Genomic DNA, 21478 nt, shown 5'->3' on the forward strand with positions numbered 1-21478 from the left:
TTATGCTTGAATAGCAAAAATTATACATGTGCGGCTCATTTTGTTCCAAAAAAATATTCAGACTAATTTTTCATTATTTGGAGATTCGGATATGTCCGAATACCCAAATTGCAATATAAGCGAAGTTTTCCGAATAACGAAACAAAATTTGTCTGAATTTCGGAAATTCGAATTTAAATTCAAATTGAATCTTACATTGATTTCTAGTCGAATTTGAACTGTAAACATATTTCTGAAATCAAAGACTGTGTGTGTTATTACAGTACCATTTCAAAATAATGCTGTTTTTGTTAAGATGATTTAAAGAGTCATTGTAATCCTTTGATGAAGATTTTTCTTTTGTTTGTTCTCTTTGCACATTTTAATAAAAAAAAACTAAAGTTTTTGATTTGCCTGATTCAAAATTTTGAAATGAAAAAATTGGTAAATTCAAAGAAAAATCTAAAAAGACATAAAACGAATTCCGAATATAAATTTCAAATACATACCCTCCCCCCTGGGTATAGGGGGAGGGGGAGGAGGGAGGGGAGAGTGAACATCTATCTCTGTTAAGATCAGTTGTCCTCGGATGGAGACATATATGGGAGGGAGAATAGAGGAGATGAGGTGAAGAAGGTTTATTGTAATAGAAGTATAGAAATAGGTTGGATACCGGATTTAAATTAGCACCCTCTGTGAGTACGAGACAAGGAGACGGTAGATATAACCTCATCTGAGTAGTCTGACCCCCGGGTCAAATGGATTTGTGGGCACTATGGTGATGTTGGATTTAGTAGAATAAGTGATAAATGGCTAAAGTTACAATTTGATACCAGTTGTGGGGGGGGAGGGGAGGAAGAGGAGGGGGAGAAATCCCCCCCTTTTTTTTTTTTCTTCTTTACTTTGTATATTCCTTTTTTAAATATTAGAAAATATTAGAGACAAGGGAGAGTTCCGATGATTCTAGTGGGCTGAATTAAGTCCTATAACCTCGATCATATTTTTGTATAACAGATAATGTTTGAAATATTCATATGTTAAATGTTTTACTATGTGGACTGGACTTGAAATGATGTAATGGAATATCTTCACAGTTTCTTTTGAATAAATAAATAAATAAATAAATAAAAAAATTTCAAATACGAATTCCAAATACTAATTGAACGAATCAACCGAATTTAATGAAACTAAAAAACTAGATTAACGAATCTAAACGAAGCAATTATTTTCGTCATGCACATGTCTAGCACAAATGTCCTCCCCTAGACTTGTACTGCAGAGGAAGAGAAGAGGTGTGTCTGGCCAATCATGTTACTGAGTTCTGATTAGTGAGTATTTTAGTTCTAATTTTTCAAGTTTTTTTAAGGTTTGCTTAGGTTTTCTTTACACTTACTGGTTGATTGCTTCTGTCTGCTGCTGAAAGAATATTCCAGCAATAGAGTAGAAGAATCAACTACTGGATTATGAATAGTTATTTGACCCTAGCCAAACCCTGGGACGCTGACCCAGGAGGTGTGGCTGTGGAGAAGATAAATGTTCAAGAGATGCTGATCAGAGCTTTCTTCCCCTAGGGTTTCCAGCCTCGGTGAAAACATTTGTAAGTGTTCCAGAGAACCTCCCAACTTTTTGAGATGGGAACGAGGGAAACCTATTAACAAAAGTATGTAGGCATAGGATACACCCTCTGCCACGCCCCCTTAAAGAAGAATTATACCAAAAAAATGATTAGTTAAGTGCTCTTTTTTTCCGCTACTATTTCTTTATACTTGCTTTTAAAATTTACCAATTCAGAAATTTAGAAACTGGATGAAAGGTTTAGTACTGTGAAACACTTTTTTAAAGATAACAAGTGCATTTTATATAGAATTATATTGGTCAGACCAAAATGAGGAACAAATAAGGAGGAAAGAGGGACAGAGGGACTTTGTTCCAAATCAGGGACAGTCTCTAGAAATCAGAAACAGTTGGGAGCTATGCTGCAAGGCCTCAGCAGGTGCTATGGGCTAAAGGTCTGAAGGAAATCTTCCCCTTTCCCTTAGTTAGTAAACACAATAACTTTTGCGCAAACCAATCAAAATACGCTTTTTGCGATTTTTTTTTACCAAACATATGTAGCATAATACAAATTGGCCTAAAATGTTAAAAAATTTTGATTTTTACATTTTTTTTCGGGAATTTCATATAAAAAATTTGAAAAATATTGTTATTTTTGCAAAATTGACGCTCTTTTTTTGTTTATAGAGCATGATCAAAAAATTGTATAGGTGATCAAATACCACCAAAAGAAAGCTCTGTTTGTGGGAAAAAAAGGACATCAAATTCGTTAAGGTACAGCATCGCACGACCGGCAATTGTCCGTTAAAGTCACGCAGTGCCGAATCGCAAAATAGGGCCCTGGTCAGGGAGGGGGTAAATCTTCCGGGGCTCAAGTGGTTAACTAAATATAGTCTTCTTCAGGGGACAAAAAGGTGGGAATGGACATAGTTAACCAGATAGAACCAAAAAAGGCTGTAGTGCATCTCAAAGGCTCACAAAGGATAATAGGTGGTCAGGTGTAAGCAGTCACAACAATCCCACCATGCATGGCCTGTTGTTGATGTATAAGCTTATGCAAAAAATGCTAATTCTGAAAAGGTGAGCATATAGAAAGAAGTAAGTTATATTTAGAGGTAAATAGGACCCATGGAATCCTTCAAAAAGACATCCTGATAAGTGACCCTGACCTCAGAGGGTCAAAAGCTGATCACTGCAAGCACCCCATCAGTGGTAAATGGTTTGTTTCAACAGTCTAACTGCCACTTTTAGCTTGGTCTATTAAAGGAAGTTAAAAACCAATTTGCTGGCAGGATTACCAAGTAAAAGAAGGAAATAGAGCTAAAAAACCAATGTAGCCATCACATGTAGGCCTCATGCACACAGGATGTCTTTTCTCCTGGCAAGAGAAAAGCTGCCTAAAAAAACAAGCCTAAAGCCGCTTATTGCACACAAGATGCGTCAAGTATTTGAATGGTAATGGGATCCACTGGCCAGAATATTAATTTATTCTGCCCATTGAAATGTGCTAGCATGTAGCAGATTTAGATACACATATATACAAATTGAAGCCAGACTCCAGCTCACACTGCAGTTACAGCAACTGTTTTTTCTTCTTTTGAGATAAAGGTTTTACTTAAATAAAGGTTTTACATAGATCTATAAAAAAATGATACAGGACAGCTTGTTCTGTTGAAAAACAACACACTTACTGGCTAGATCATGAAGTGAAAATATAGCAAAAAAAAGCTTTAAAAAGAAAACGAATGCGCTATCACATCTAAAAACAGGTAGGCTGCAATATAATAAATATTATGGGCTTTATACCACTTTAATTTCCAGAAGCTCCTTCGGGGGTCATCACTACATCTGTCTACGACTTAAATTGGATTTTAGCTCATTTTGTTACTATAATTTTATTACATAAACAAATACCCTTTAAGCTATATAGAGGATATGAATTTATTTTTAGAGCATGATGGGAATGGTGCACAAAAATATGGGCATGTAAGAGAGGCCAAGGAACTCCATGTATCTGACAAAATATCTGAAAATGATCCCCTTAAGTGTGGCTGCGCCTGCACCGCGAGGGTTAACTGTTCGCATGTCTAGGGCAGAAATTTGGCACTTGAAGGCTAAGCTTATACATGTGTCCACATTCGTATTGCTTTCCTGAGGCGTTTTACAGTCGATAGGGACTCCTCCTCACCACCTCTTGTAATCCCAAAATTGCCCCCCCCCCCCCTCATGTGTGGGGCATTTGTGGCACTTTCCCTCTCACTTAGGGCAATAGGAGCAATAATGTTTTATGTGAACACCCCCCAATTGCTACCTTTACAGCTTGGGGGGGGGGGGGCGGCGCTAAAAACACAGGTCAACTGCTTTTTAATGCCCTACAATCACAAATTTAACTGAGTTCTAACTTACCTGATCCTACACTCCCCTAGTGGATGGCACTCCTCTATGCTGTGGTAGTAGACTTGGTCATACCAAAATATTGCTTAGTAGTTCTTTTCTGCACCTTACTCCTTTTCTTGGGCCAATATGTCAGTGTTTGATTGTAAATTTTATGAACTTCTTTAGGAATTTTTTTTTTAATTTTTAAGTTTCCTGGAGTTTACCAGAGTGGTTTCTGAAAAACAACTTTTTTGTGCATAAACTGTTAATGGGAACCCTGTTACACACATATGGAGGAGTTCAGAAAATGAGGTCAGGCATGTGGCTATTCCTCTTTTTTTCAGCATCTTAGATCTCAGCAGGTCTCTGGCTATATTCATATGAGCGCTTCCATAAGCTACAAGGAAACATTTGTGAGCTTCATGTATCAAAAAATAGCTGATGACGGCACAGATCCACAAAGATTCTTAAAGACTTTTAAGAAAAATTCTCTTTAGGAATCCTTTTTTTAAGAGCATTAGTAGATTACTGAATGTTCTTCAATAAATAAAGCAAATGTACTAACTCAGTTGGGAGGAAGTACTGAAACCTTACAGTAAAGCTGGCCATACATGTGTAGATTTCTTTTGTACACCTTTTGTACGCAACATTTACAGCACAAATAGACAAATCCTCTGTGCTGGGCTATTGTATTCTGGCCTTTGGAATACCCAAACAGCGCCTGCATCTGATTGGATACATGTGGGCAGGGCCAGCTGAATGGTACTCAAAATAGAATAAAGGTACACAGAGACCAAGGAAGGTGGCACAATTATTATTTGGATAAGTAGAAGTAACAAATAACACGTGGAAGACAGTGGTAAGGACTCACTTCACATTCTCTCTGTTCTCACCTGCATAAGAGCCTGGGGGCTGTGCAGGTGGAGGCATGTCAGGACAAGTCTGATCATTGGAGGAGAGCACACTGAGTTCCCAGCATAGCTAGAGAACTAACCACGGTGTGATCTAATGCCTAGTGTGGTCAGTTTGTAATAGGAAAATAGGAATATGAAAGCAGAGGGGATGGCAGGAACACCAGTTGGGTTTACATACTATTTAAGATCTCAGGCAACCCAGGTACAATAGCTCCATAAGCAGAGTTCCACCCAAAAGTGGATCCTCTGCTTATCTGATTCCTCGACACATCTGGTGCCACATTTGGCACCTTTCGAGGGGGGAGCGGCTATCTAAAAGTATGGTATGGTATGTGTAGCTGCTGACTTTTATTTTTGGAGGGGGGGGGGGCGGAACTCTGCTTTAAATACGTTGGTGGTACTTTAACACAGTCTCTGCAGTTGAGAGGACATGTTGATAGGCTTACATTACCAAAGCAGCATCTAATGAAGGGTGTGGCTGATAGACAGGACAGTGGTGCAGGTGCCTTTGGAAAACTGGTAGGAAGGTCCTTGTCCTAACTCTCTAAAGTTCCCAGATAGAGGAGAAAGGTGTGGTATCCCTGCACTATCCCTTCTTGACCAGAACCTCTCCTTAGCACTAAATACACTGTCCCTAGCCGGTGGGGACCCTTCCCCTACACTATCCACTCCTGGAAAATGCGCACAACTGCTGTGGGACAGTGCTTTATATTAGCATTGCTCTGACTAAAGATGGCTGTGAAGGCCAGCCCGGGCAGCAGTGTCTAATCGGATGGCTGCTCCCCTGATCACAGCTACAGAGGCTCCAGAAGAACAAAGTTCCTGTCAACCTCTATTCCCTTCTGCACAGCAGCCAGCTGAACAGCACCACCTACAGTATAAACTGCCACTGCCTACGTGCAGGCGCTGTTTGGCTGACAATTTTCCGATATTCTCTTTCATCAAGAGACACTTCAACAATCACCTTTTGTCAAAAGGAGCAGTGCAAGCAGGGCCATATACTGTTCAAATTTAGCATAAGCCATCAGGAATCAGCCAAAATTTGAGCAGTGTAGGTTTTAAGCTGCAAAGGCAGCCAGAAGGGGTAGTATACTTGCTTTGTGCAATGCATGCTCCTGTCAAGTGTCGGCTGAAAAGTGATGCCCCACTGTTCAGAGGACATTGTAAATGAGGCTTTTTTGAATGTGTAGCACCCTCCTAGGTAGGTGCTAGGTAAAAGCATAGTTTGCTCTGCCTGCTTATCAGGGGAGCCTGATTGTTAGTTTTGCCTGTTGCATGGGTCCATGTGTGATTTATCTGGTCTGAGCGAGTGTCCCCACTGTATCCAATAGGGGAGCCTGTTGGACAGTGGAGGAAACCCAGCCAGTGACACACAGGCTTCTGTAGCTGTCCCAGTGGGTTGGCACAGAGAGTGGTGCATCTTGGAGTTGGCTATAAAAGCCAAGGGCACATGTGAAAGGGCATCTTTGGGTGGGAAGCCAGGTCCAAGGAGGAGGGTGACAGCTGTCTCTCCTCCTGTCAGCAAGAAAGGTGGTCACAGGCAGTCGGCCTAGTAGACCTAGTGTGTGATGCTGAGCCAGGAGGTCCAGGATACTGACAAGTGGAGCTGAAGGCAGAGCAACTCAGGGAAAAACAGTGTCCGTGAGTACCGGAAAGCTTGCCGGGGGACAGCCCAGGAAGGGGGCCACTCCAGTGGAGAGTCAGTGGACAAGAGGCTAGCATGCACAGGAAGTGAGAAAGGGGGTGCCAAGTCAGGAACCTGAAGAGAAATTCAGTCAGGAACCTATCCTCTACTTCACTTCAGTAGCAAGGTGAAGCAGCGGCCTTGCATTCATTACAGTTAGTGCCCTTAGAAATTGTGCATAGTTCAAGTTGCAGTATCTCACTCATCCCTTCTCCCATCCCAGTTCTAAAATAAAACACAAAAAAACAAATCCCCTGGGCTGTTCAATGTCTGAGCCAAGTCTTAAAGTGATACGTTTTACGTACTGTTGCTATGGGTAACCCTGGGGAATCCAATCTTAGCAGCTCTCTAGGGGGCAGTGCTACAAATGTCCAACTGCTGAGGAGAGTCACAAGTCATCAACATCTCTTTCAAATATATCTTGGGCGGGTCACTTGAGTTTCCTGGTAACTGTTATGATGGCTGCCTGGCAAGTACATAAGGTAATACTTTTTTTTTTGCGCTTTTTGAAGTTGAAGTTGAGGTTTTGCCCCAGTGGAAGTAACACTCATCAAATAGGCAGTTTGCCCAGATTTGATCATTTGTATGCAACCAACAACCATTCAGTTTATAATGTAAAAAAAGGAACAAAGACTACATAACACATGTTCCATTTCCCACTTGGCAGAGATGGGGTGAGGGCTGCTGGGTTATCTGCTGATGAACTGATATCTCTGAAGATGGACAGCTGTTTGACAATGCGGTGTACTGCGTGATATGTATGCTATATTTTTCAAGAGAAGAAGCAATTTTAAGTGTTACAGTATTATGAGCACAGACACAACTAAAGTATATATTGTTATTAGGCTATTTGCTAAGTAAAAAAGCAGCAGTAGGAGAAATACAATGCAGTATACACAATATACAATTATTAGCTGTTTTTTAAGTAATTTTTATGACACAACACCTGCGAATGGGGCAGTAGATGAACAGATTGATGTGCAATTGATGGTAAGGTTAAAGCTAAATGCCTGGTAAACTGCTAAATATTCAAATTAAATACATTTAAATCTTAACCTCCCTGGCGGTATGATTCTTTCGGATTTTAGGTGCTGAAAGCGGTACAATTATTTTGCATGTAATTCTTGAGAATGAGCAGCCCAAACCAACTATTTATATATGATTTCTTTTTACTGTGCGTTCTTCTTTATAACATCCCGGTTATGATAAAGTTTGAAACACAAAATCCTAAATTATAATATAATAAATAACTATAAAATAATAATATAATAATAACACTTTTTTTTCCAAAAAATAACACTTTTTATTCAATAAATTATAGTAAATAACGTAATCAAAAACACGGACATTTTTTTTTTGTCAAACAAGGATGCAATATTTTTTCTTTCCCCAAAAAGGATGCAATATTAGTGGTCATATTGCTTCAATAAATGTCCCGGGTGTGGAAAATTTCGAAACAGGGTACAGCACAAAGTCCAACATCACAGTCTGGACAGTAGTACAGCGTTTCTTTTCTGATTTTCCGTCCGGTGTCATCACGCTTGGAACAGCAAACCACACACATCCTTGTGGGTGCAGACTTCTTTTCCGTCAGTGGAATGTGGTCCATAAAGTGACGACCGGTCAGGCGTTCGGGGTTCACAACACCAGCAGCACGGCGTCCAGATCTACTTACTGTTGGTGTTTGGTGCCTGAGAAATATGAGCTCAGCAATTTTCCACACAAAGTCTGCATGAACCACAGGCCTGTCACTCAAACATTGTTCCAGGAGATGCCTGAATATTTTTTTATAATATTTTTTCTGCTGTTTACGCATTGCCGGATAGAAAGTCATGGCCTGGTCAGCTCTGTCCACACCTCCCATGGTGTTGTTATAATCCAGGACCAGTTGCGGTTTCAGAACATCTTTTCCCCTTTTGTGTGCACCATGACAGTAGAGGTGTTGTGGATGGTACTCATCAGGCAGACATCTTTTTTGTCACAACATCTCAGTGCCAACATTTTTCCTTTCTGCCAGGCAACTAATTCTCCGGGCTTGAGCATTTTGTTGGCAAAGGTGGGGGGCATGTCACGCCGGTTTGCTCTGATGGTCCCATACGCATCTGTCTTGTGTTGTAGGAGGAACTCAAACAGTTCTGGGGATGTATAGAAATTGTCTGTGGTGACACAGTACCCCTGATTCAGCAGAGGCTCAATCAGCGTCAGAACTGAAGCGGTTGCCATTCCATAGCTGCTGAACCTTTCGTTGAACTTGGTTCCTCTCCCGGTGTATAGTACCGAATTCCAAATATACCCAGAGCTGGATTCACACAGCATAAATGATTTTATTCCAAAGCGTGCTCGCTTGGACGCAATATATTGTATCCAGTCTCCCTTTATAGGCCATTAGACTTTCGTCTATACAAATGTCTCTTTCTGGGACATAGGACTCCTGGAAATTTTTCAAAATTAGTTGATAAATGTCCCAGATCTTTTTGGGCTTCGGAGCTGGATGAGAAGTCTCATCAAATTCGTCATTATTTGTAAAGTGCAAATACTTCACAATGAGCGAAAATTTGTACTCCGACATAACTGTGCCAAAAAAAGGAGTGGCCAATAATTTGTTGGTGGTCCAATACCACTTTTGCAGGGGTTTCCCCACCACTCCCTGCAGAATAATTAGGCCCAAAAATTTCCAGATGTCCGCTCTGGTCACGGGTTCCCACATCCTGCTCCTTGAAAACCACTGATGCGCTGCGGCTTGTTGCTCCTGGTACCGATTGGTTTCCACAACAATTTTTTGATAACCTCATCGGTCAAAAAAAGTTGCAGGTATGCCAAGGGGTTGTCCTCCTCAACATCCACTTTGATACCAGGTGCTCCGGTAAATGGGAACCTTGGGGGCGCTACATGCTCCGTACCGCAGCCGATCGAGCACCAAGTCTGCACATCGTTCGGCACAGTCACAGCATCATCACTGAAATCACTTTCTGCATCCGATGATGAACTTTCCCACGAATCGCTGTCACTCCACCCTGCAAGCGATTCAGTATTGCTGTCGCCAAGCAGGTCATATACCGCTTTTGAGGTTGCGGCGTGCTTGTTTGATGCCATGGTCGCTCTGCAGTGTCCAGTCACAAGGTACAGGAAAAATGCAGGAAGTGCAATGGAGAAAGCACTGGGGGCAATCAAAGGTCAATTTATTTTATTTTGGCAATGTAATCCAATAGGATTACAGTGTATCAGTGTGTTTGTGCATATACTTTTTTGAATTTGCCACCGGTTCCACCCCCCTGCGGACGTGACGTCGCAGGAGACGGAAGCCGGGGCTCACAGACAATCAGGAGGAAGCTCCGCCGCCGCTCACCGCCCGCATAAATCGCTGGATCCCGGTGACAAGGTAAGTAAAACCTCTACCAGGATCCAGCGATCTTCCTAGCGGTACCCAGAGTGTGGCTCGGGGTTACCGCTTTTGGCTCTGAAATGTAACCCCGAGTCACGCTCGGGAATACCGCTAGGAAGGTTAAGTGCCGCCAAAGTCACAAACAAAAATCAGCACAAGGGACATTACAATGAGTAGGATACTGTGGGGTTGATTTACTAAAGGCAAATAGACCATGCACTTTTGCAAGTGCAGTTGCACTCTACAAGTACAGTTGATCCAGAGCTTAGTAAATGAGGCTTCACTCTACAAAGTATACCCAATCACATGCAAGGAAAATTAAAAAAAAAAAACAGCATTTTTGCTGGCACATGATTGGATGATGGAAGCCAGCAGAGCACTCCCTCATTCACTAAGCTCTGGAGCATCTGCACTTTCAAAAGTGCACAGTTAACTTGCCTATAATAAATCAACCCCAATGTCCCTTCTTACAGTGTGTCGGAAGATTTTCACTAACAGAGAAAGATGTACAAGAAGAGAAATCAGCAAAGGGGACATATCATACTGACTGTAAGTTATAGTATATCCCTTGTGCTGGTTTTTGTGTTTGTGATTTTAGCTGACGGAACTGTTTTACTTGTCAAAAGATCAATATTTATCTCCATCCAGTTCTAAGATTTACACAGCCATGTCTGGCAGGAAGGAGACTTGATTTTTCTTTGCAACAGTTAAAGCAGAATTAATTATGATAAAATCACAATTACATGTAGGCAGGCTCTTTATTTCAGATTGAAAAATGCAATATATCTTTTTCAAAATACACTTACCTGCTTGTTCGCAATACTCTGTAGGATGTACAATGAGTTGCGCATGCACAGCTCAGTTCACATGCTGGCACACTGCTCAAGTGTCGGGAATGACTGCACTTCTGCACGTGTGCGGGATTGATGTCACCCTGCGCTGGCCAATTGGTCAAGACGGCTGCTGACAGCACCCAGAAGAAGGGTTTAACATGTAATGCATCTGACCCCTCTCACACCCTGATCCCCTCCCCTTTGTGGCAGTGAGTCGGATATTCTCTCCCCACACTCGCTGTCACAATTCAATGACTGTGGCTGTGCAGGACTGCATCTACATGGCTGTGTAATGGTTCACAGATCCCTGTGAATCAATGAACTACAAGTACCGACATCCTTTGCGGCTGATGGCTTGTAGTTCTTAAAGAGGTGTTCCAGCTGTGGAAAAAAAAATTAAATGTCAGCAGCTACAAATCCTGTAGCTGCTGACTTTTAATATATAGACATTTACCTGTCCAGGGAGCCCATGATGTCAGCACCCCAGCCGATTTTCGGATCTGCTGCCGGGTGCTGCCGCTGTCATCCACTCTAAGGGAAACCGGCAATAAAGCCTTTTGGCTTCACAGCCGGTTCCCTAATGTGTATGCGCATTCTCATTGGCTCAGCGGCTGGGGAGGGAGAAATGGGATGGAACTCCCGAGGGACGGCGTCTCCCCAGAACTGGTGAGGGGTGCCTGTCAAAAACAGGTACGCGTCCCCCCCCCCCCAAAAGGTGTCAAATGTGCCACCAGAGGGGGGAGGAAGCAGATGAGCGGAAGTTCCACTTTTGGGTGTAACTCCGCTTTAATAAACTACCAGGGCACTGATGAGCACTCTAGGTAGTTCACTGAGCTTCTTTTCAGTGTGCAACTGCCTGCCCATATTGGAGGTACAGGCAGACAGTTACACAGACAACCCGCAGGAGCTGGCATTACACCCACGATCTGCCGATCATGGGTACAATGCTTTACAGGCTCCTAACAAAAAAATATATAAATGTAAATTTTTTTACCTGCAAAAAAATTTGCATTAATTGTATTTTTTGAAAAGGTGAACTTATCCTTTAAGTCACAAAATCGCTTGATTCCCCCATCAACACAGTCAGAATCCTTCCACAGTGCTATTGTGTTCCTCCAGCGGGGGGGCCTTCCCTGCCAGCAGAACACAATGATTACTTTTAGCAGCCATAGATGCTCGCAGTAATCACTTGCAAACAATCCAACAGGCTGGTATTGCCCAACCAGCCTGCTTAACTGGCCGAGATTTGATCCATCTATGGCCGACTTAAGACTTTCCTTGTGAATTCACAAAAATTACTTTTCAGCTAATTACATTTACTGATTCAATAAACAATTGTATTCATTTGGAAGGCATACTTAAACTGATATTATAGTCTTGTTTTGTTTTTTGTATAAAATCAACAAACATGTTATACTTACCAGCTCTGAGTATTGGTTTTGCACAGAACAGCCCCGATCCTCCTCTTCTTGGGTCTCTCTTCAGTGCTCTTGGCTCCTCCCTCCTGCTGAGTGCCCCCCCCCAGCAAACAGCTTGCTATGGCGGCACCCATGACGCAACTGTGTGTGTCCATTCAGACACAAAGCCATAACTCGGCCACAACCCCCTCTCTCTCCTTATTGGCTCGCTGACTTTGATTGACAGCAGCGGGAGCCAATGGCGCCTGCTGCTGTGTCTCAGCCAGTCAGGAGGGAGAGTCCCGGGCAGCTAAGTCTCTCGTAAAATATTGCTGGATCAGAAAGAGGCTCAGGTAAGAATTAGGGGGGCTGAGGAGGGCTACTGCATTAAAGGGTGAAGTCCAGGTAAGGCCTAACTAATGCTAAACCTGCTCTCTGCCACATTCTAAACACTGATCTATCTAACCCTGTAAAGCAAATATAACTGTACATACCTGTTCTGCAGCCGATCCGGTTCAGTCTCCAGCGATGGAAGCTGTGTGCAAGAGAGGACCGACAACAGCTATAAAATGCCTGGGAAGTGATGTCACCCATTGACTTACTATGGGGCTTCCATTGTCAGCTTCCTCTCCTGCCACCGCCTCCATGCTGAAGCTGCCGCTAACAGCTGATGCTGGAACCAAACTGGATCGGCTGCAAAATAGGTAAGTATAGCCATTTTTGCTTTACAGGGTTAGAAAGACTAAATTTAGAATGTGGCCGAGAGCAGATTTAGTGTTAGTTAGGTTTTGCCTGAACTTCTACTTTACCGCTTAACGACCGCCTGCCGCAGTTATACTGCGGCAGGCAGCCACTCCTGTGCGAACCGACGTAGGTATACATCGGTCGCGTGCCTGCAGCTAGGGGGCAAGCATGCGCCTCGTCAGCGGGGATCCCAATGCACGGGGCAGGTGGCTCCGATTGCCGCCTGACACTCATGATCGCTCCCCGATGAGAGAGAAGAACGGTCAGCTGTTTTGAACACAGCTGAAAGTTCTTCTCTCTGGAATGATCACAGAGCCCCTGTGATCCTGCTATGTAGTATCACAGGTCTCTGTGATCATTTCACAAGCCCTGCCCCCATGCAGTTAGAAACCCGCCCCTAGGTACACATTTAACCCCTTGATCACTTACTGTGTTAACCCCTTCCCTGCCAGTGTCTTTATTACAGCAACAGTGCATATTTTTATCACTGATAACTTTAGTAATGTCACTGGTCCCCCCAAAAATGTCAGTCAGGGGTTGCAATAACGCAGTCCCGCAAAAAATCACAGATCGCCGCCATTACTTGTAAAAAAAAAAAAACAATAAAAATGACATAAATCTTTCCCGCAGTTAGTAGACGCGATAGCTTTTGCACAAACCAATCAAAATATGCTTATTGCAATTTTTGTTTTACCAAAAATATGTAGCAGAAAACAAATTGGCCTAAAATGTTAAACAATTTAGATTTTTACATTTTTTTTTGGAAATGTTATATAGCAGAATGTGAAAAATATATATATTTTTTTCAGAATTATCGCTCTTTTTTTGTATATAACACAAAAAGTAAAAATGGCACAGGTGATCAAATACCACCAAAAGAAAGCTCTATTTATGGGAAAAAAAGGACGTCAATTTTATTTAGGTACAGCGTTGCACGACCTCGCAATTGTCCATTAGAATAACGCAGTTCCGAATCGCAAAATATGACCTGGTCATTAAGGGGGCAAATCCTTCCGGTCCAGAAGAGGTTAAGATAACAAAAACCTTTTGCCTTTAGAACCACTTTAAGTGAACCATAAGGAAAGTATCTCTGTGCATGGAGGTCTTCTTGTACAGGAAGCAGGCTGTTTTTTTTTTACATATTTGTGTATTTATTCTGTGTACAGGATGAAAAATGTATGTCTTCCTTTGGGAGAACAGCAGCAATGCTGCATCAGCATATTCACTCTAAAATGTAAGGGTTATTTATAAAATATGACACTGCAAATGGAAAGTACCATTAGAGATTTCTCTGTTTCCCTGCTGCTTGTATTCTCTGCTTTTTTTTCTGCATTGTTTCAGACACCTTCTCTCTACAACACCATCCATAACACTTCTGTCTATTTTTGGTATTTGGAAGGTATATAAATAGACAGACATCTTGAATATATAACAGACGGTGAGATGCATACACGGTGAAATGTTCATCTAGGTGCAGCCATCCTTCACTGTATACAGGCACACACTGGATCAGCATCCAAACAGATAAATATATGTCAAATCCTAAAGGATAATTCGGTTTGGTACAAAAATAGATTGAAGTAATAATAAAGGAGCAGAGTAGGGGAGGCAGGTGATGAGGTTGGTTTACTAAAAGAGTAAAGCATGTTCAATTTCAAAGTGACAGCAGTGTTAAACCCAAATCTAAAAATGTCCTATATTGCAGCTTACCAATCATTAAATGTGGTGGCTGCATTCATTTTCTGTTTTTAGGCATTTTTCTTCTGTTTTCACCAAGTGATCTGGCCAGTAACACACATCCTGTATCAGAGTGCCTCCTCTCTGGATGAAGGAGCACAGGGGCACCTTTGGAAAACAGCTGTATTAAAGTGGGGAGGGGAGTGTTAGATGTACTAGCAGATTTAGATACACTAAAAAAATTGAAGCCAAACACCAGCTAATATATTACAAGCAGTTACAACAGTTTTTGTGTCTTTTTGGATAAAGGTTTTACATAAATAAATAAAGGCAGATCATTGTAAGCATGCCTATCAGTGGTAATGGTTTGTATCACCCCCGTAACTGCAACATTTGCAGGAGAGCTTGTTCTGTTAAAAAAACAACAGACTTAACGGCTGGATTTCCAATTGGAAATGGAGGAAAGAAAGCCTAAAAAGGATCATTTATGCAGTCCTCAGATCTAAGAATTAGTAAGCTGCAATAAAATACATTTTTACTTTTGAATTTAAAACCACTTGAAGTTTATTTTTGCAAAGTTTTTTACTTACACGTTTACTTTTTACTTACAATTTATTAGTAAATGAGGTGCAACAATGTGAAAAATCATAGAGAATCTCCAATCATGTGCAAGGAAAATTTTTTAAAAAATGTGTGTTTTTTCTTACACATTTGGGGAATCAAAGCAGAATTGCAGGTATGCCATTGTTTATCGAATTAAATTGGTCCAGTTTGGACCAATGTAAGTATGTATGTGCCATAACTGTGGGATCCCAACAGAATCTGGGAATTACTGCAGAAGGTGCCGCCACTACAGTGATCTTCATTATCTTTTTGGTCTGTGCCATTGGTTGCCTTGCTGCTTGTTGAACAGAGAAGGTTAATCACTTGGCATGGGTGCCATTAAGGGAACACTTTGCATTATTTCAATTAATGCAAAGTCTTCTCTATTTAGACAGGGCGGAGACTGTGAAGTTACCTCTCTGCCTCTCACCTTCATCTAGTCAGGAAACACCTTTATTCAGGAAATGGCACTCATGCAGAGCAACCTCCTGTGTTCACATGGCAGCAGGGCAGCCACTTGGCATAGGACTCTAGTGGAGATCAGTAGAGTAATGGTGCCTACTCCAGTCCTTGATAGCTTCCTTCAGGTAAACCACAGATATAGTCAAAGGTAGACCAATGTAACTATGTAAAAATGGCCATTACTAAACTTCAGCTTTAAAACAGTACTACGACATTCACTAAGCCAAGTGAATTTTCTCTTTACAAGCAGAATTTTCACTTAATGTTGTGAGTGTGGCCAGGTTGTGTTGACTTACATAGTTACATAGTATATAGTAGTTGAGGTTGAATAAAGATGATAGTCCATCCACTTCAGCCTGTGTAGGTGTGTGTGGATGTAATAATTTCCCATGCCCCAGAATGTTTTGATCTGTGAGTCCAAGAGTCTTTTAAAAGTAGCCATACTCCCTGCAGTTACAACCATTTGTGGTAAAGAGTTCCACAATTTTGTAGCCCTTACTGTAAAAAACCCCCTGCGTAGCCAGGAGTTAAATCACTTCTCTAATCGCATTATATGGCCTCGTGTCCTCCTGCATTCCTTGCGACTTAATCGTTTTTTTTTATATGCTGAGATCACCGTTGAGGTTGAGGAATTTGTAAATTGCTATCATGTCTCCTCTCAAGCGTCGCTTTTCCAGGGAGAATAAATCAAGCGTTTGTAAGCGCTCCTCATAATTAAGGTCCACCAATCCCCTAATTAGTTTAGTTATCGTTCTCTGGACAACCTCCAGCTCCAACACATCCCTTCTGAGGACTGGAGACCAGAACCGGACTGAATACTCCAGATGTGGTCAGACTAGTGTTTTCAATCATCCAATCAGGTGACAGCAAAAATCCTGTTTTTTTTTTTTTTTGCACAAGATTGGGTATTTAATTGTACACTTAATTGTCATGTTATTGGACTGCACGTACTAAGATAAGTTGAAATTCCCTTTGAAAGTGGACATTTTCTTAGTAAATTGGGTCACTGCGTTTTTCTCTTCTAGCAGGATTTTTAGCATATTAGGGTGTTACGGCACCCCGGAAACAAAAGGGTTAAAACCGTTTAGGAGATCTTCCCCTTCCAGAGCTACAGGCACAGCTACTTGCAGGACACCAAACTCCCAAACTGGAAACCAAGGAATGATGCAAACAGTGTAGCTGGAACCTTATGAATGCTGCATACAGCTGAATAGGAAAAACCATTTGAAGGGTTTACACTCCTAGCAGTCAAACTGGAACAGCATACAATAAATCCCCCCAATAACGAGACAAAGCTCCGAGTTGAGGGTAAAACAGGAACAACCATTTATTGGAAGAACACAGCACACTTTTATACAGAATTTGGAACATCCTTCCCCCAACAACCACTTTCCCATTGGTCAATTGCACAGTACCTGCAGTTCCCCATAAGGTCCTCTCCAGCCATGCAAATGAGGGCTTGAAAATGAGTCAGCAGTGATTGGTCAGATAGCTTGACCAGAAGGACTGCCATGTGCAAGGAGACAGAAGCCCCAGGGGGCAATCAATGTACACAATAGTCAGACACAGAACAATGGTTCCCTAACGAGCCCTCAATACACATTACTCTGAGTGTCAATACATCTCTTAGCAGACAGCAGGCAAGTTCATTAGCACACCCGACAATAGGTGAATGGAGAGCCACCTCAGACTCATTGAACTTCCTGGAATGACCATATTAGGAGTGGTACTTCCTGTGCCTTACAGTGTACAGGAATAAGGTAGATCTCCCTATTTCCTGAGAGATATGGGTAATGCATATATTGTCCCATTTGAAATAGTCCAAACCATATTCTCAGTGTACACCACCCTCCCGGTCTACTGAACAGAACCCCCACATTCAACCCATCCCCAGATAGCCTGGATCTGAGCGCTCAACATATCCAAACAGCGCTCAGATGCCACAAACACAGTCAAATCGCCATGGGGTTTACGTTTAGCATGGGCTGATGAGAGGGTCCATAGTCACATTGCAGGAGGCGAGCAACCAGGCTTCTCCAATGCCCAGTGGCGAGATTGGTCTCGTCACATAGGGGTATACACATAGCAGTTTAGCTTGTGGAGGAGTTGAGTGTGATAGGTATGAAAAGAAGGACTGAGTATTAAGGACTCAATCACCCAGCGCTTATTAACATATGCGGCAATATATCATGTGCATATAAACAAAGATACTCAATTAAAATCCTAAAAGCAGCTGCCTAAAAAAAAACAGACATATAAAAAAGGTGCGTACCAATAAATTGATAAACACAAGCAGCGCTATGTAATTATAAAACAAAATCATATAGCTCTATGTGAATAAAGCTCTCCTTATACAAAGTCCATGCATAAGATTAAGGTGTATAAAGTCCAACATGAAAGAAGTCCATCACCCAAACAGGCTTCCAATGGGGTTGTGAGAAGGAAGTAAACACTTTATAGCAGATGCCGATAATAAGCCTCCACCTCACCACGTGCTCATCCCCAAGGTAATACTCTTACCAGATATCTCAGTATCAAACGCCCGTAATAAGTGATGTTCTCCCATATATCGTCATCGGACTCAGCACACACTAGTAACACTCACGGCTGTGATATCCTCCAAATCCGTCATGTGTATGAGAGAAATAAAGATGCACATAGGGCAGTATTGTTTGGATAAACAACGCACCTTTATTAAATAAAACCTCCTCCCATTACACTTACATTAGATAGGAAAAAAGACAGCATGACATCTTAGGCGATACGAGGCCTGCCGGCCGCTTACCGGCCTCCCGCCCGCTGTTCAGCAACCCCGGAAGTTGCCGATCGTCGTGGCTGGACAGCGTCCCGTTGCCTGGGTGACCGCGCAAGCCACCTGCTAATATCACTGTAAGGGCTCGTTCATATGTGCAGCAGCCTTTGTCTCCCCCCACAGTAAATCTCTTTTCAGAGGCATTTGACAGATGGTGAGAAGTCAATATGTTGCCTCTTAAACACCTATTTTAACCCTTAAAATGATGAGCCACCACACTGGTTACAGCATGTACCCGTTCACTTGAATGGGTTGCGTTCAGCAGTATCACCTGCTGAATGCTTCATACTGTTTAATTGTTGCTGTAGCTGTGATGCATTGTGGCCTTGGCATGTGTATAGACCAAAGAGGCTGTATCTGTTTGTTCAGGTGGGTGGTAGGAGGGCAGTACAATCAAACAATTCTGTCCACTTTTAAGACACACTCAGATGTGAACAGGACTTAAACAGCACTACAGTCCAAATAATGGCAGGGAAAGATTCGTATAGCACTGTTTCTCCCAGTACAGACAGCAGTCATTCTCAGAGGAGTGTTTAATGTATAGAAATCAGGGGACAGTAGTATATCATGTATAGAATTCAGGGAATAGGAGTATGTGATCACATTAGTGATAACTATAGCGCTTGCAGTGTCCCCTAATGGGAAAAATATAAATCACAATAGTGCTGAATAAAAAATGTAAAAATGATGCTCTCAAATAAATGCACTGATAAATAGACAAATAATAAATAAGTAGATAAATAAATAAACCACTCATAAATATAGTTCTTCACAGTGTACAGTGATAAAAAACTTTCAGTGTGTCATAAATGTTAAATATAAATAATAAAAGTCCAAACAAAGCTGAGATGATAAAAAGTGCTGGTGCTCGTTGTTTGATCCCTTGGTGCTTCCTTCACCGTGAAAAATAAATGAAATGCTCACTCACCAAATGCTGTGGGTTTTATATGTCTTACGACATTAAAACCATCTGTGCTTAATTAGGAGATCCTTCCCAGTTCGGATAGCTCTCTCTGGGTCTTTGCAGCCACTACGGGTTAGACTTCCACCTCGGGTATGTTCCCAGCCACGATCCCAAACTTGGAATGTGCCCCACCTGCAAGTCACCTCCAATCACAGCCGTGATGGGGAAGTAAAAAACGGATAGTGTGGTATTGTTTCCAATATTTTATTCACACACCCCAATGCATTAACAACGGTAAAATCCATAAAAAATTCCAGCAGGTGATAAAAAGGTGCTCATCCAAAGTTCAAAATAAACAGCACAATCGTGAGGTAAATGTGGTCAGTCCAAACAATACAGGCAAACGGATAGGACCATCATACGTTGGACACAGAGAGTGGAGAGCGGTAGTTCCGGTTTGCGTTCCACTCGAGTGCGTATGACGTCACAGCGTGCGTTCCACCTAACGCGTTTCGTCATTGGCTAGACGTCTTCAGAGGTGGAGTCACACATCTAGCATGGGTCTTAAATACCAGAGCTGCCGCTCAACACTCCGCCCATCTCCGCTCTAAGAAAAACTCTACCCGGAAACCGGAAGTGCCTCCGTGTAGTAAATAACATTTTTAACCATGCAATCTATTTTGCGGAACTCAAGTTTATATAGCCATATTCCTCTATCATTTTAGCAATTCCATTCTCATATCATGTATAAATATAATAATATAAATACTTTATGCTATATTATGGAAAAATTATATAAATAGGGCACACATATAAATATATTCATACTTTTCAAATAATAAATTTTAATTCATGAACTATTTAAAAGTATATTAAATTGTAATCAATATTAGTGTTATGGGGGTCTAATATCATAAAAAATTCCCTACTATTTATTAGAAATTCTATATTTTATTGAATAAATATTAAAAAATATTAAAAAATGTATTACATATTATGTGGATTACAATAATTCTAATATGATGATATATATTAACTTATAAGTCGAGGAAATTTTATTTATAAATAATTAAAATTATATTCTAAATATTAAAATCTAAAGTTTTTTTTTTTTTAATGTGGCTGAACAAAGAAGTAAATTTTATAAAATTTTACTAAAATTTTAAAACTCTATAAAATCTATGGATTTGAAATAAAACAATTAATGTCCATGTCAATGTTCATACCCCTGGGCTGTAGGGTTGAGAGCTCATAAATCCAACGGGACTCATTTTGGGAGACGGCGATTCGCATGTTGTTGCCCCTCCAATTCTGTTCAATCTTATCAATACCTAAGATGGTAAGAAAAGTGGGGTCCCTGTTATGCACCATTCTAAAATGTAGGGAGACGCTATGATTTCTGAAGCCTTTCTTAATATTGGCAATGTGCTCCCCTATACGTACCCTAAGCTCTCTTGTGGTGCGACCCACATATTGTAACCCACAAGGACAAGTGAGAAGGTATGTGACATGGGTACTCCTGCATGTAATTAGTTTCTTTATGTTGTATTTCTTTTTAGTTACATTTGATTGGAACTCAAGAACTTGTCTTTTCCTAGTTTTCACAGTTTTGCATGGTTTGCACCTCCCACAGGAATAAAAACCTTTATAGTCTAAAAAGGTTAAAAGTTTCTTTGGGGGATCTGGTACATTCTTCACCAATTTATCTCTGAGGTTAGGACCTCTCCGGTATATAAACTTCGGACGGTTCGGAATGACCTCCCACGTTTTTTCATCCCTCAGAAGAAGGTGCCAGTGCTTTTTTATGATGTCTTCCACTTCCCTGTATCTTACGTTGTACTGTGTGATGAAGTTCAGAGAGTAATCGTTGTTTTCTTTTTCCTTATCTCTTAGAAGTAATTCTCTCTCCATACTTTTTACATCTTCTCTGATTTTTTCCAATGTATTTCTTTTGTAACCTTTTTCATGGAACCTGTCTAAAATCATGTCTGATTGAATCATGAAATCCTGTTCATTACTACAGTTTCTTTTCAGGCGCATAAGTTGTCCCTTAGGGATTCCTTTTATCCAGCTAGGATGGTGTCCACTGTGGGTGGGAATGTATCCATTCCTGTCTATTGCCTTAAAGTGCGTTTTTGTGCAAAGTCCCTTTTCTCC

Source organism: Pelophylax lessonae (genome assembly GCF_965119305.1).
Source record: "Pelophylax lessonae genome assembly, chromosome: 6".
Classification (NCBI taxonomy): domain Eukaryota; kingdom Metazoa; phylum Chordata; class Amphibia; order Anura; family Ranidae; genus Pelophylax; species Pelophylax lessonae.